This window comes from Suricata suricatta, chromosome 13 (assembly GCF_006229205.1).
Source record: "Suricata suricatta isolate VVHF042 chromosome 13, meerkat_22Aug2017_6uvM2_HiC, whole genome shotgun sequence".
Taxonomy (NCBI): Eukaryota; Metazoa; Chordata; class Mammalia; order Carnivora; family Herpestidae; genus Suricata; species Suricata suricatta.
This window is the reverse complement of record NC_043712.1, coordinates 67,600,104-67,613,944: the sequence shown is the minus strand read 5'-3', so window position 1 is coordinate 67,613,944 and position 13,841 is coordinate 67,600,104. Positions and strand designations below refer to the sequence as shown.

At 41.0% G+C, this 13,841-nt stretch overlaps 1 long non-coding RNA gene across 3 annotated transcripts in view; it reads left to right on the top strand.

The window, feature by feature from the left end:
• LOC115276662 overlaps positions 1 to 13,841 on the top strand; it is a 90,380-nt gene that overhangs the window by 21,073 nt on the left and 55,466 nt on the right. Inside the window, exon 1 of one of the 3 annotated variants that reach the window (XR_003902046.1) lies at positions 7,188 to 7,270. The exons of the other annotated variants lie outside the window; for them this stretch is intronic. This is a non-coding gene — a long non-coding RNA (uncharacterized LOC115276662). Of the gene's footprint in view, positions 1 to 7,187; positions 7,271 to 13,841 lie in introns of those variants that run through there. 3 annotated transcript variants of the gene reach the window in all.

Genomic DNA, 13,841 nt, shown 5'->3' with positions numbered 1-13,841 from the left:
GAACATGATGAGTCACTTCCTCTTGTTGCCTTTAAGATTCTCTGTCTTTATCTTTCATATTTTTGATTATGATATATCTAAACATGGATCTGAGTTTATCCTACTTGGATTTGGTGGAACTTTTTGGATGATTGATGTTTTTCATCCAATTGAGGATGTTTTCGGTCATTTCTTCAAGCATCCTTTCTGCCTTTTTTCTCCTTTCCTTCTGGGACTCCCATCATGTTTATGTTGATACACTTGATCGTGTCTTACAGATCTCTTCCACTGTGTTCATGATTCTTCATTCTTATTTCTCTTCCTCAGACTGGATAATCTCAATCAACCTATCTTCAAGTTTTCTATTTCTTGCTGCTAATTTTGATCTGCTGTTGAGCCCTTCTAAGGAATTTGTCATTTCTGTTATTGTACTTTTTGAATCCAAATTTTCTATTTATTTTTTATAATTTCTAGCTTTACTGTATTATTTGTTTGATGAGACAACATTCCTATACTATTTTTTTAGACCTGATTGACACACTTAAAATCATTGATTTAAAATCTTTATCTAGCACGTCTAAAGTATGGCTACCATTGGGGTCAGCTTTTATTTATTCCTTTTCCCCCCTTGTTTCTGGGCTGTTATTTCTTTCTTTGTGCTTATAATATTTTGTTGAAAACTGTACATTTCAAATAATGTGGAATCACTAGAATTCAGTTTCTCCTCAGTTGGGGTTTATTTTTGTTGACCTAATTATGTTAAGTTTGTATTCTTTATCATGTGTAACTACTAAAGTCTTTCCTTGCTTAGTTAGTGCTCAGCTGATGATTGGGCAGAGATTTATGTTAACTTTTGAAAAACAAAAGTTTCCCAGTTTTTGCCAATGGGTGGGGTGTGTGTGCACATCTGTATATGTGTGTATTGGGCATGTAGTGAATGTGCAGCTCGGCAGTTAAACTCTGTATGAATGTTGACTTCTGGCTTTCCAAGAGTCTCGCGAGAGGTTACGGCCTTCTCAGGTCTTTCTGAGACATGGGCACAGCCCTGTGTGTATGCTTGTGGCTTTCTAGGTCACTAGCAATTTGTCAGAGCTTTTTGAAGGCCCTTGGGACATCTCATTCCCCAGATTTTCCTTTTAAGCATTTTAATAAGTCTGTTTCTTGCCACAGCAGTTATCCACTGTTTTGGACAAACTTGAAGTTAAACAGTTGAGTCTAAATGTGGTAGACAAGTGTCCCTGGAGAAGAGGCTGTTCTCACTCAGGAAAAACTTAGACTCAGTTCAAATCAAAACAGCATTTCAAGTGGAGTCTTCCAGAGAACCCATTAGATAGGTCACATAATGACTGTTCCTTGAGAATAAGGCTTGGAAGAAGCTCTAGCCGTGGTTTCTAGGCTGCTGGTTTTCATCATAATTTAAAGGTATTTAAAGAGATGGACAAAGAAGGATGGGAGGGGGGAAGCTTAAATGCCTATAACTTCTTATTCTCACCTAGATTCAACTGTTTCTGTTGAATAAATGCTCCCCAAATTGCTGCAAGTCTTTAGTTACTTTCCAGAGTTCTGATAGAGTTGATATGGACCATTTTTGCCAAATTTTTTTTGTTAGTTTTATGAAGGAGAGGTTTTAAGAGGTCATTGTGCCACCATTTTCATCCAACCATTTGGAAGTTTTTGTTTTAGTTTTTCTTTGAAGAATGGACAGCAAGTGGGCAAAAGTGGAAGTGAGGAGACCAGTTAGGTTATTGCAATAACTCAGATTATGTAGTGGTTTGGGGTAGTGTGGCAGCAGCACAGATGGTTAGTAGTGATTGGACTCTAGACATATTTGAGAATAGCAGCTTTTGCTGATGAATTGAAAATGGTCTATGAGAGGTAGGCTCTGAGCAGAGTCTGAACAACTAGAAGGCTGGACTATCAAATAGGGAAGACATGAGAGGTACAGTATTTTCCCGAAGCTGTTAGTGAATGCTGATAATTAGAAAACTTGACAGGTGGGCCCAACGTTGCATTTTCAGGAAATAATAATTTGAATTTTCACTTTGAGGGCAAGAAGCTCACCTGTCTCGATGGAAGTGGAACCAAGGTCTCCTTTAGCTCCAGTCTGTGCACATTTGCCCTCTTAGGGTGAAGGCCAGCTCAGATGGGGTGTGGAGTTGTGGATGGAAAGCAGTGAACGGATTCTCAAGTAGCTGCTCAGGTGACTCATCCAAAGGAGGTAACCTGAAGCAATCAGACCAAAGGTAGAGCCAGGGCTGAAGTACTTGAGGGGGTATCTGGAGCCCAAACAAACACAAACCCACACCCACTCACAGAAGTAAGAGGACTGGAGCCAGATTGGAAGTGAGTATGAAACAGTCAGTAAGCAGGATTGAAATGGTACAGATGGGGAACAGGATATAAGTTTTTGATGATTGCTTCTCTAATGGTTTTACCCCTGTATATGTGGGATGTGGGCATATTGCCCCAGTGGTATGGGGTCAGGAGAAATATGAACTACCTGATGCCTTTTTCTTTCATAACACTACAGGGTAGTGTCCTTACTACTTTCCTTATTTGTGTTTTTGACCAGACAGTGGGCTTTTGAGGGGAGAGACTGTGCACTAGTCTACTCTATGTGCCCAAGGCCTGGTAGAATGCCTGGAACATAGTAAGTCTAATAAACGTTTGTCAGATAATTTAATGGTGGCTATCCTGTGGTTTAGAACAGAGTCTAAGGAGAGCATGAGAAACAGGCAGAAATCTGAGGGCCTGAGTAAGGGTTCAGGAGAAGGCAAAGGAAACAAGAACCTATCGCTGAGGTCTCTTCTTGAAGTGTGTTAACACCTTGATTTTCTTTGGTAGCCCCAAGGCCCCATCAGCCTGGAAACAACCCACCACTGGTCATTCCTGCCTACATTACCTCATCCTTGGTTCACAGGGAGACGGAACAACCAGAGCTTCATAGCTTTAGTCTTCCTACCACTTTCCAAAAGAGATCTGCATTTGGGGGTTTTCCTCAAAGTGCTACTTTTGGAACCCACAGAAATGAAGAGTTTTTTCCCTTTCCCTTTTCTTCTTTTTTCCACTTTGATTCTATTTAGGCCATAGATACTAATGAAGCATCTTGGTACATATAGGGGAGAAAATCTCTCAAATTTCTGAGAAACAATAGAGACCCAGAATCTTCTGGATTGGATCTGGTAGATGGACATGCAGAAAAGAGCAAGATGGAGTCAGGGCAGGTATAGGAAGGAGATGGGTGGTGTGCTTGAAGCTGCAATAGCTGAATAGGCCTTTCAGTTACAGACTGAGGGGCAGGTGTGTGGGTGGAGTGTATGTGTGGGGCAGGAGTTTCAGAGGGCCATCCGGTTTTTAGATCCATCCCCCAGGCTACAGCTACAGACCTTAACTTGCTTCTGGCCCTAAAACTGAGGAGCAGAGAACAGGGAGAGACAGGGTAACAGAGCCATCTGAAGGAGGGGTGGAAGGCCCAAGCTAGGGCAACAACATAGGGCCAGGGCATTCCAGGGGCCTCTCTTCCAGTGACCACCATGCTACTGAGAGTGTGACCAGGATTGTTCCTGGAAGGCGAATAATGCTGGTCCCAGACATACAGTCAACAGAGGATCCTAGGAGAGACACTATATAAAAGGTCTCTCTGCCTTCAACAAGGAGTCTGGTAAAAGATATTCTTGACAAGAGGAAGTAAGTAGCCTTGGGTATAAGGAACTATATAGAGAGTAGGAGGGAATTTGGGTAGATTGAAAACTATATAGTCAAACTTAGCTTCTGTATCTTGGTTGTGTGAGTTGGTTCCCATGAATTGGAAAAGTTACCTGGAAAATCATAGGAAGTGTAGCCATTGCCACTGTTAAGTACTTCTCCCTGTATACACTTTTAGGAGTTACTACCTAGCCCTGAAATTTCCTTTCTCTTCCTTGGGGTAATTTCTTTGGGCTGTGCTAAATCTTCCCAAAGCGGACGGTTCTTTGCTTCCCTATTTTCTGTCTTTATAAAAAGAAAAGTCCAGGCATTTCTATCACTTGTTCTCTAAAATTTCACTTCTTTTGAGTCTTTTATTACAAAAGACATTCTGCTTTCTTTCCAATTAAAATCGTTAATTAGGAAAAGAATCCCACCCCATGACAGTAAGCTTGAAAAAGAAAGTTACAAAGAACAAAATAGAAATTACCCAGATTTTTACTCAAAACTAACCCTACAACACGGGAATATCCAATATTAACTTGAGATTTTTATTTTTTTCAGAATTGGAACCCTGAGCCAGAGATTCTTTCAGAGTGTTATACTTTATGGTTTCTCACCATAAAAATATACCCATCTGCCTTTATCCTAGGCTTTCTGCCTCTCTCATCTGCCCACCCCTTCCCTTCCCCATGGCAGCACTGGGCTCTCATTTGGGGATAGCCTACTTCCCCTGATTTCTCTCCCTTCTACTATATGCCTCCTAATTGGCTCCAAATAGCCAATTCTTCTGATACACAGCCTTGCATGTAGTGCTCTCCATGACCAGTTATTGGCCATCCTGGAGGCCCTTTGGCATAGTCCACTGCTTTGGCCCCAAAACATTATATGTCAGTCTTCTTTTCAACCACATTCATTTTTGGCTTCTCTAAACAGCATGGCTATTAGATCTCTGGGCTCCAGCCCACAGGTCCAACAAGAGGATTAAGTTTCCAAAAGTTTGGCCTGTCATATCCAGATCAAACTTAAATTGGGTGCAAACTGCTCCCTTTGCCGGATTCCTCATGGGCTGCCACTGCTCCTCCCACAAAAGGGGATCTCTAACCTTGGCTTAAATATTTTTGCAGACAACCTAATTCTAGCTTGAAGGCAAGAGTCTGTGTTATTCTGGGGAGAATTCCATAAATAGTGTCATTATCTCCAAAGAGCAGAGGAAGGCATGCAGTCTGTACTCTTCTTAGACATTCCTTTCCATATAAGCATGACTGTGATTCCTTTGATCTCTGCCTCTTTGCTTGACTACAGTTCCTCTTTATTTGCAATTCAGCTTATAGCAAAAGGAATATCCTAGTTTTTCCTGAGCATGTATCTTTTGAAGGAAGATTATCTTCTGCCTACTATCAGAAGCTGACACTGTAGACTTTTCTTTGCTATTTGACAGCTGATTGCTCTCTACTCCCACTTGTCACCATTAATTACTTAGATGATCATAAAAATGAAAACTATTGCTCTCCTTGCTGGCTGTCCTGGTGCTGGGTCTGGGTCTGGCATGCATTGAGGATGATCTGATTCCAAATATCACTTCCTGCCTTGACATGATATTTGAGTAATTTGTGTGTTTCAGCTTCTTTTATTTATTATAGCAAACAGAATACCAGAAACAACAGAGTTGTGCAGAAAGAGAAATCTGGAGATCTCTAGAAGATCCTTCTCAAGTATTCAGCAAATAATCAACACATGTATGTGAGGAAACCAATACTTGATAAGTAAGAAAGAATTAGCAAAAATGATTAGAAGAAATAGAGTCTGGCACTTACAGACAGTAGGGAATAGTGCCTGTTCCCCTCAACAATGCTGAAAATTTCATAATTCATAGGACTTCCATTAGAATACATAGAAGATGCTTGCCTCAGACATGGGGAATTCTTAGCCCTACAGTAAATTCTGCTCCCCTCTTTCTGAACAAATCTTAAAAGCAAGACCCAAAAGTCCAACTATTTCTAAGAATACTAGATGTATCTCTGAACAAGCAAAATAATATTCATAGGAATACAAAAGTGTCCAGCACTCAACAAAGTAAAATTCACAATGTTTGGCATTCAATTAAATATTACCTTTTAAAAAATTACCATATATACAAAGAATCAGGAAAATATGACCCATAATAAGAAAATAAAACCAGAACTAGCAAAGATGTTGTATTTAAAAGCTAAGAACATTAAATGTGTGTCCTATATGTTCAAAAAGTTAAGTAGGGGATCCTGGGTGGGTTGGTTAAGTGTCCAACTCTTGGTTTTGGCTCCAGTCATGATCTCATGGTTCTTGGGTTCCAGCCCCATGTTGGGCTTTGCACTGACAATGCCTTAGCGGAGCCTGCTTGGTATTCCCTGCCTCCTCCTCTCTCTCTGCCCCTCCCCAGCTCACTCACTCACTTGCCTTCTCAAAAGTAAATAAACAAACACTTTTTTTAAAGTTTAAGTAGAGACATGAAAGATAAATTAACGTTTTTCTAGAGATGAAAACTATATTTTATATTAATACACACACACACACACATAGACACTTGATAGGGCTAATAGCACATCATACATCAAAGAAGCAAAAATTTGAAGACCTAACTAACAATAGAAACTCTCCAGAAGGGAACACAGAAAAAAAGAATCTAAATAAGTGAAAAGAGCAGGAGTGGCCCTACTGTACTTGCAAATGGAGTCCCCAAGGAGAGAAAAGAAGTAGACAAAAAAACATAAAACCCAAAATTGTAAAATATCTAGAAGAGAACATAGAAGCAAATCTTTCTGTTCTTCAGGTAGGTGTAGATCTCTGTGCTATGATACCAGAAGTATGAGGCATAAAAGAAAGAAACATCAATAAAATGTACTTTATCAAAATTTAAAACATATACTCTTCAGAAGGTACTGTTAAGAGAAGAAAAAGACAAGCCACACACTGGCAGAAAGTATTTGCAAAGTGTACGTAATAAATAATTCTACCTACACTATATGAAGAACTCTCAAAACTCAAGAGTACAAAAATAAACAACTTAGTAAAAACTGGGTGAAAAATTTGAATGCACACTTCAATAGAAAACATGCGTGCATAGGAAACAAACACATAATATCCTCAACATCATTAATCGTTAAGAAAATGAAAAAATGAAACCACTGTGAGATACCACTGCCCACTATTAGAATGGCGAAAATTGGAAGGACTGACCATTCCAGTTGTTGTCTGGGATATTGAAGAATTGGAACTTTTACATGTTGCTATTTCTTTCCATTTTTCTTTCTCATCCTTCCCCCCACCTTTCTCCTCGCCTTCCCCTTCCCCCTCCTCTTTTTTTTATGAGCTGAGTTTATTTCACTTCTGATTATAAACATATATACACATGATGAAATATATATACACATCTGTCCAAGAAATTGTGCACAGTGTGGCTTTTACAAGATTAAAACAAGACCAGAAAGTGGAACTTTTGAAAGAGGCCCCGTTAGGGAACTGAGGTCATGGGACCAACCGCCGCCCTGGAATATGGAGACAGAGATGAATCTAGAGTCAAAGCTGAGATCTGTGTGCCAGGGGAAAAAGCAACTGGAGCCATAAACTGGTAGGAATTGTGACTCTGACAAGTCGCCAGAGGCTCAGTGTGGACAAAATGAGAGTGAGCGAGTCTCAGGGAAGCTCTCGTTCTTTCTGTGGGTTTTGCTCAGGGAATGCCATCAGGCCCTTCTGATGAGGCATCTAGAAAGGTCTCTAGGGAGGGGAGGGAGAGCGTAATCATTGTGAACTACATCAGAAGCATTCTTTATAGCAAAGGCTCGCCCTCTCGGGAAAGAAATACTTGACCAGGTGGAGAAAAGCCTTCCTCCTACTTCAGCCCCCTCTAGCCTTTCTGTCTCATCTAAGGAAGAAAAGAGCTAAGGAAGGTCACAGTCCAGGGTCAGAGACCCATAAAAGACTGAAATTTAACCATAATATTGTAGAGTGCTTCTCCTCCTCTGTACCTTACCACCACACAAACAGGACCCCATATAATAATAGTGAATTATTGCAGTAAAAGAGACGCGGTCTTTCTTTGAAGAGAGGTGCTTAACGAAGCCCACCATAAACAGTGAAGGTGAAACAAGGAATCTGGAGGAAGTGGACTCTTCTGGCACCTATAGCTACAGCAAACATCAAACACAACCCAACCCTTAGGTAGATTAGCATAAAAGTTCACACTAAAGATCTACTTGCAAAACAGTTCTTGTTATCTGATATATCTGGCTTTCAACCAAAAAAAAATTAAAGCATAATAAAGATACAATAAAAAACATAGTCTGGGGGCACCTGAGTGGCTCAGTTGGTTACACACCCAACTTTGGCTCAGGTCGTGATCTCAAGTTTTATGAGTTCAAGCCCTACGTCGGGCTCTGTGCTGAAAGCACAGAGCCTGCTTCAGATTCTCTGCCCCCTACTCTTTCTGCCCCTCCCATGCTTGTGTGCAGATGCTCGCTCTTTCTCTTTCTCAAAAATAATAAACATTTTTTTAAACATAGTCTGAAGCAGGCATTAGAATCAGACTAAAGTATGACACACATGTTAGAATAATTGGACAGGGAATTTAACTATGATAGGTTAAGGGCTCTAATAGAAAAAGTATATAACATATAAGAACAGAGAGATAATGTAAGCAGAAAGATGGAAACTGGAAAGAAGATTTAAAAAGAAATACTGGAGGGGTGCCTGAGTGGCTCAGTCATTTAAGCATCTGACTCCTGATTTTGACTCCCGTCATTATCTCATGGTTCATGAGTTTGAGCCCCATGTTGGGCTCTGCACTGATAGTGCAGAGCCTGTTTGGGATTCTCTATTCTTTCTTCTCTATTCTTCTTCTCTTTATTTCTTATTTTCCATTCTCTTTTCCTCTGTCTCTGCCTTTCCCCTGCTCACTCTCCCTGTCTCTCAAAAATAAATAAACTTTATTAAAAAAGAAAAAGAAATGCTAGAAATGAGAAACTCTATAACAAATAAAGAATGGCTTTGGCATGAATAGACTAGACACAGTCAGGGAAAGGGTCAGTGAACTCAAAGATAGGTCAATAGAAACTTTCCAAGATAAAATGCAAAGAGAAAAAAGAAAGGAAAAAAAACCAACACTCCAGAACAACAATGGACAAGAGGGAGAAACTGGAAATACTATTATAAGGTACTTGATGTATATTATTTGAAATTTGACTAAGACTAGTTATAAATGTATACTACAAACTTGATGGAAACTACTAAAATGTTTTTTAAAGAAGTACAATTGCTATGCTAAGAGGAGAGAAATGGGATATGGAATTATAAAAAGTTTTCAATTAAAACAACAGAATGTAGAAAAAGAAGGAAAGGTAAAAAAGTAAACCACACAGCAACAGTTATCAGTGTTGTAGGAATTAATTCAGCTACACCAATCCCTTCGTCCTTGGTCCCCTGACCTCTCTGTGAGCGCCCTTCTATCCCCAACACACACCCTTGCCCACATGAATAAAGAATTCAGCTGCTCTTGGGGCACCTGGGTGGCTCAGTCGGTTAAGCCTCCGACTTCGGCTCAGGTCAGATCTCATGTTCCTGGGTTCGACTCCACGTCGGGCTCTGTGCTTACAGCTAGCTCGGAGCCTGGAGCCTGCTTCTGGTTCTGTGTCTCCTTCTCTCTCTGTCCCTCCCCCTCTCATGCTTTGTCTCTCTCTCTCTATCAAAAATAGCTAAAACATTAAAAAAAATTTTTTAAAGAATTCAACTGCTCTTTTCATCCCTCTGAAAGGAGGCACGTTGGCACATGTGGACACTGACTTTTAATAAGGATTCTATAGCACAGACTAGCAGGAGCTAAGACCCTGTGACCCAGAGAGAAAAAATTGTAAATTTATAGTAACATTTCTTTTCTGCAGATTTTCTTTTTGGCCATTCTGTTACTTAGAATTTAGTTTTTGCTTCCTTTCTTGCCTTTTATTTTTTTAATGTATTTTGCTTTTCGTACTTCTTACTTTTCTTCCTGTTTCATAGAGAGTACTGCATCAAACTCTCTGACTTCTCTTTCTACCTCCCCTGGGTTTCTCTACCTCACCTCCAACTCCATTACCTTCTCCTTTACTATGCAGGGTAGTTGGGATCTGACCCAGTTTCTACCCCAAACTTTGGGTGAACAGAAACTCCAGCAGCAGGACAGCCTCTTCCTTAGAAGGCAGTTTACACTTGGATTTGTAACTTGACCTTACATTTTAGACCGTACTCCCCACCTCACAACAACTTATCCAAGCATTTCTTCTTTATGAATATAGTTTTCTTCCTGGAAGGAATTTTGATGCATTATATGTTCTCTATCTTCTACATTAATATTCCACAGGAATTCATCACCTAGGATTGTTTCTCTTATTCTTTACCTGTTCCATAACAACATTGCAAGAGTACCGTGCTTTTAGACCATGTTGATGTGGACACATTCCTAACAATTTAACTTGGAGCAGAAGGAAAGCTATTTTGGACGCCTAGACACTTTACAGGCCACAGAGTGTTTGGTTTATAGATAAAGATAGAAGGAAAACAGAAGTTTACTTTTTAAAAAAAGCAAATTCTGATCCTTATTCTATCTTCTTCTGAAATTCCCAAATCCTAATTTGTTATTTTTGTTTCAAAGATGCTATTGCTTTGGGGGAACAGAATGTCCTAGATAAGTGACAGGATTTCCATGAATCTACGATGCCCTGAGGTACGGGACTATCCATCCCAACTCCTAAAGCAGATACTGTGTGTCCAGTACTCTTCTAAAGGAAGAGTACTAACCTGCTTATACAAGTACTAACCCGCTTAAATCTCTCAATTCTAAGATACGTTTTGTACATCGTGTCACTTTAAAAATGGGGAAATCAAGACAGAAAGAGGAAACTAGCTGCTTAAGGTCACACCCAAGAGCAGCAAAGGTGGGCTGAGAGGCCATTTGTCTCAGAGCCCAGGCTCTTCATCATCATACTTTGTTGATTTCTTCTCCAGGTATGCCAGATGCTTTTATTAACGCCTTCTGGCAACTATTTGTATACTCTGGTCTTTTGTCATTATTACAAAAGTACTAAGCCACCACCATCATCATTATAGTTACTTTCATTAAAAATGCACTATATGTTTTACTTTTATGTAAATTTGTCTGGATTTTGGATTTGCTTTGGATTCTACTTAACATACAGTGTAATGTTAGTTGCAGGTGTGCAATATAGTGACCCAGCACTTCTATACATCACCCACTGCTCATCACAAAAGTGCTGTCCTTGGGGTGCCTGGGTAGCTCAGTCGGTTAAGCCTTCGACTTCAGCTCAGGTCTTGATCTCACTGTTTGTGGGTTCAAGCCCCACGTCGGGCTCTGTGCTGACAGCTAGCTCAGAGCCTGAAGCCTCTCTTTGGATTCCATATCTCCCTCTCTCTCTGACCCTCTCCTGCTCACGCTGTCTCTGTCTCTCAAAAATAAAATAAGTAAAAAAAAAAAATCCCCATCACCTATTTCCCCCATCCCACCATCCCAGCCCCTCTGGTAGCCATCAGTCTGTTCTCTACAGTTAAGAGTCTGTTGCTTGGTTTGCCTCCCTCTCTCTTTTTTACCTCTTTGCTCATTTGTTTTTTTCTTAAATTCCACATATGGGTGAAATCATTTGGTATTTGTCTTTCTATGACTTTATATCACTGAGCATAATACCTTCTGGCTCCATCTATGTCTTCGCCAATGGCAAGATTTCATTCTCTTTTATGTGGAGTATTATTCCATTGTGTACACACACACCACATCTTTGTCCATTCACCAGTCATTGGCACTTGGACTGCTTCCAAGTTTCACTATAGTAGATACGGTTGTTAAAAACATCATGATGGGGGAGGAGCCAAGATGGCGGAGAGGAAGGGAGCTCTGTAAACTTTGTCTCCCCCATCTATTGAACTGAGAAGGACATTACTCTCATCTGCAAGAGTGGAAGGAGAAAATATGGACTCCAGAAGGAAGAGAACCTCAAGGATACCTGAGTGAGTGAGTGTGAACTGAGGAGATTGGAAAACGGGCCAGCCCGAGACAGGCAGGGGAGGTGGGAGCCCCAGCCCAACACAGGGCAAGCGCGCGGAGCCCAAGAGACAAAGGGAAGGGACAGAGTGACTGAACACACTTGTGGTACTGTCTCTGGGGAAGAGGTAAGGAACATTGGCCATGCTTGGAGAGAGAGGCTCACTCCATATATAACTGCTGGGTAGCTGGAATCCTGAACCCAGGTGGCGCAAGGGAAAGAGCAGCTTACAGCCCTGCGCCATCTCGGCGGGGAGTCAGTGGCCATGGCCTCGGCAGCAGCAATGTCAGGGGCGCTCACTTTGACCTCGGTTTTGGGAGTGGGACCACGCACTTCATCTCCACGGCACATCTCACCCCCAGCATTGGCCACGGGAATCCCGAATCCCGAATCCCGGGTGCCAACAGGGAAAAAATAGGGCCCACACCTACGTGATCCCGGCAGGGAGTTGGCGGCGGTGGAGGCCTGGGTGTGCGCTCAGGCTATAGGAGCTTCCAGCTCATTTCCAGCAGTGCACAGAGCCTTGGGCAACAGCTGTGTGAATCCAAGAGAGACTCATTTCTCCCCCATTGCGATCACAATCCCGGCTGGGGATGGGGACTCCGCAGTTGGGTCTGTGAAGTCACGCACTTCACCTCCTGCTGTTCATTTCACCTCAGGCAGGGGCAACCGAAATCCCTGCCTGAGCCAAGATAAACTGATTCCTTCTCCTAAGAAGCCAGCCACCAAAGCAAATACATCCATTCTGTGGTAGCATAAAAGTGCATGGACTGGAAATTTGAACCTGACAGCAATTGATAGATCAACCAGACAGAAAATCACTAAAGAAACAATGGACCTGAACGACACTTTGGAACAGATGGAACTGATAGATATATTTAGAACTCTGCATCCTGAAGATAGGAAATTCACCTTCTTTTCAAGTGCACATGGCACATTCTCCAAGATAGATCACATACTGGGGCATAAAGCAGCCCTCCATAAGTATAAACGAATAGAGATCATACCATGCACACTTTCAGATCACAATGCTATGAAACTTGAAATTAACCACAGGAAAAAGTCTGGAAAACCTCCAAAAATGTGGAGGTTAAAAACCACCCTACTAAAGAATGATTGGGTTAATCAGGCAATTAGAGAAGAAATTAAAAAATATATGGAAACCAACGAAAATGAAAATACAACAATCCAAAGTCTCTGGGACGCAGCAAAGGCAGTTCTAAGAGGAAAGTATATTGCAATCCAGGCCAATCGCAACAAACTAGAAAGAGCACCTACTGGAACTAGAAAGGAAGCTGCAAGAGCACCCCAAACCCAGCAGAAGAAAAGAAATAATAATGATCAGGGCAGAAATAAACAATATAGAATCCAAAAGAACAGTCAAGCAGATCAATGAAACCAAGAGTTGGTTCTTTGAAAAAATAAAATTGATAAACCTCTAGGCAGGCTCCTCAGGAAAAAAAGAGAGCACCCAGATAGACAAAATCATAAATGAAGAAGGATCTATTACAACCAATCCCTTAGAAATACAAGCAATCATCAGAGATTACTATGAGAAACTATATGCCAACAAACCGGACGACACAGAAGAAATGGACAAATTCCTAAATGCGCATGCACTGCCAAAATTCAAATGAGAAGAGATAGAAAGCATGAATAGACCAATAACCAGTGAAGAAATCGAGTATGTTATCAAAAATCTCCCAATGAATAAGAACCCAGGGCCAGATGGCTTCCCAGGGGAATTCTACCAGACGTTTAAAGCAGAGCTCATACCCATTCTTCTCAAACTATTCCAAAAAATAGAAATAGAAGGAAAGCTTCCAAACTCATTCTACGAAGCCAGCATCACCTTGATGCCCAAACCAGACAGAGACCCAGCCAAAAAAAGAGAACTACAGACCAATATCCTTAATGAGTACAGATGCAAAAATACTCAACAAGATACTAGGAAATTGAATTCAACAGCATATAAAAAGAATTATCCATCATGATCAAGTGGGATTCATTCCTGGGTTACAGGGCTGGTTCAATATCCGCAAATCCATCAATGTGATCCATCACATTAACAAAAGAAAGGATAAAAACCATATGATCCTGTTGATAGATGCAGAAAAA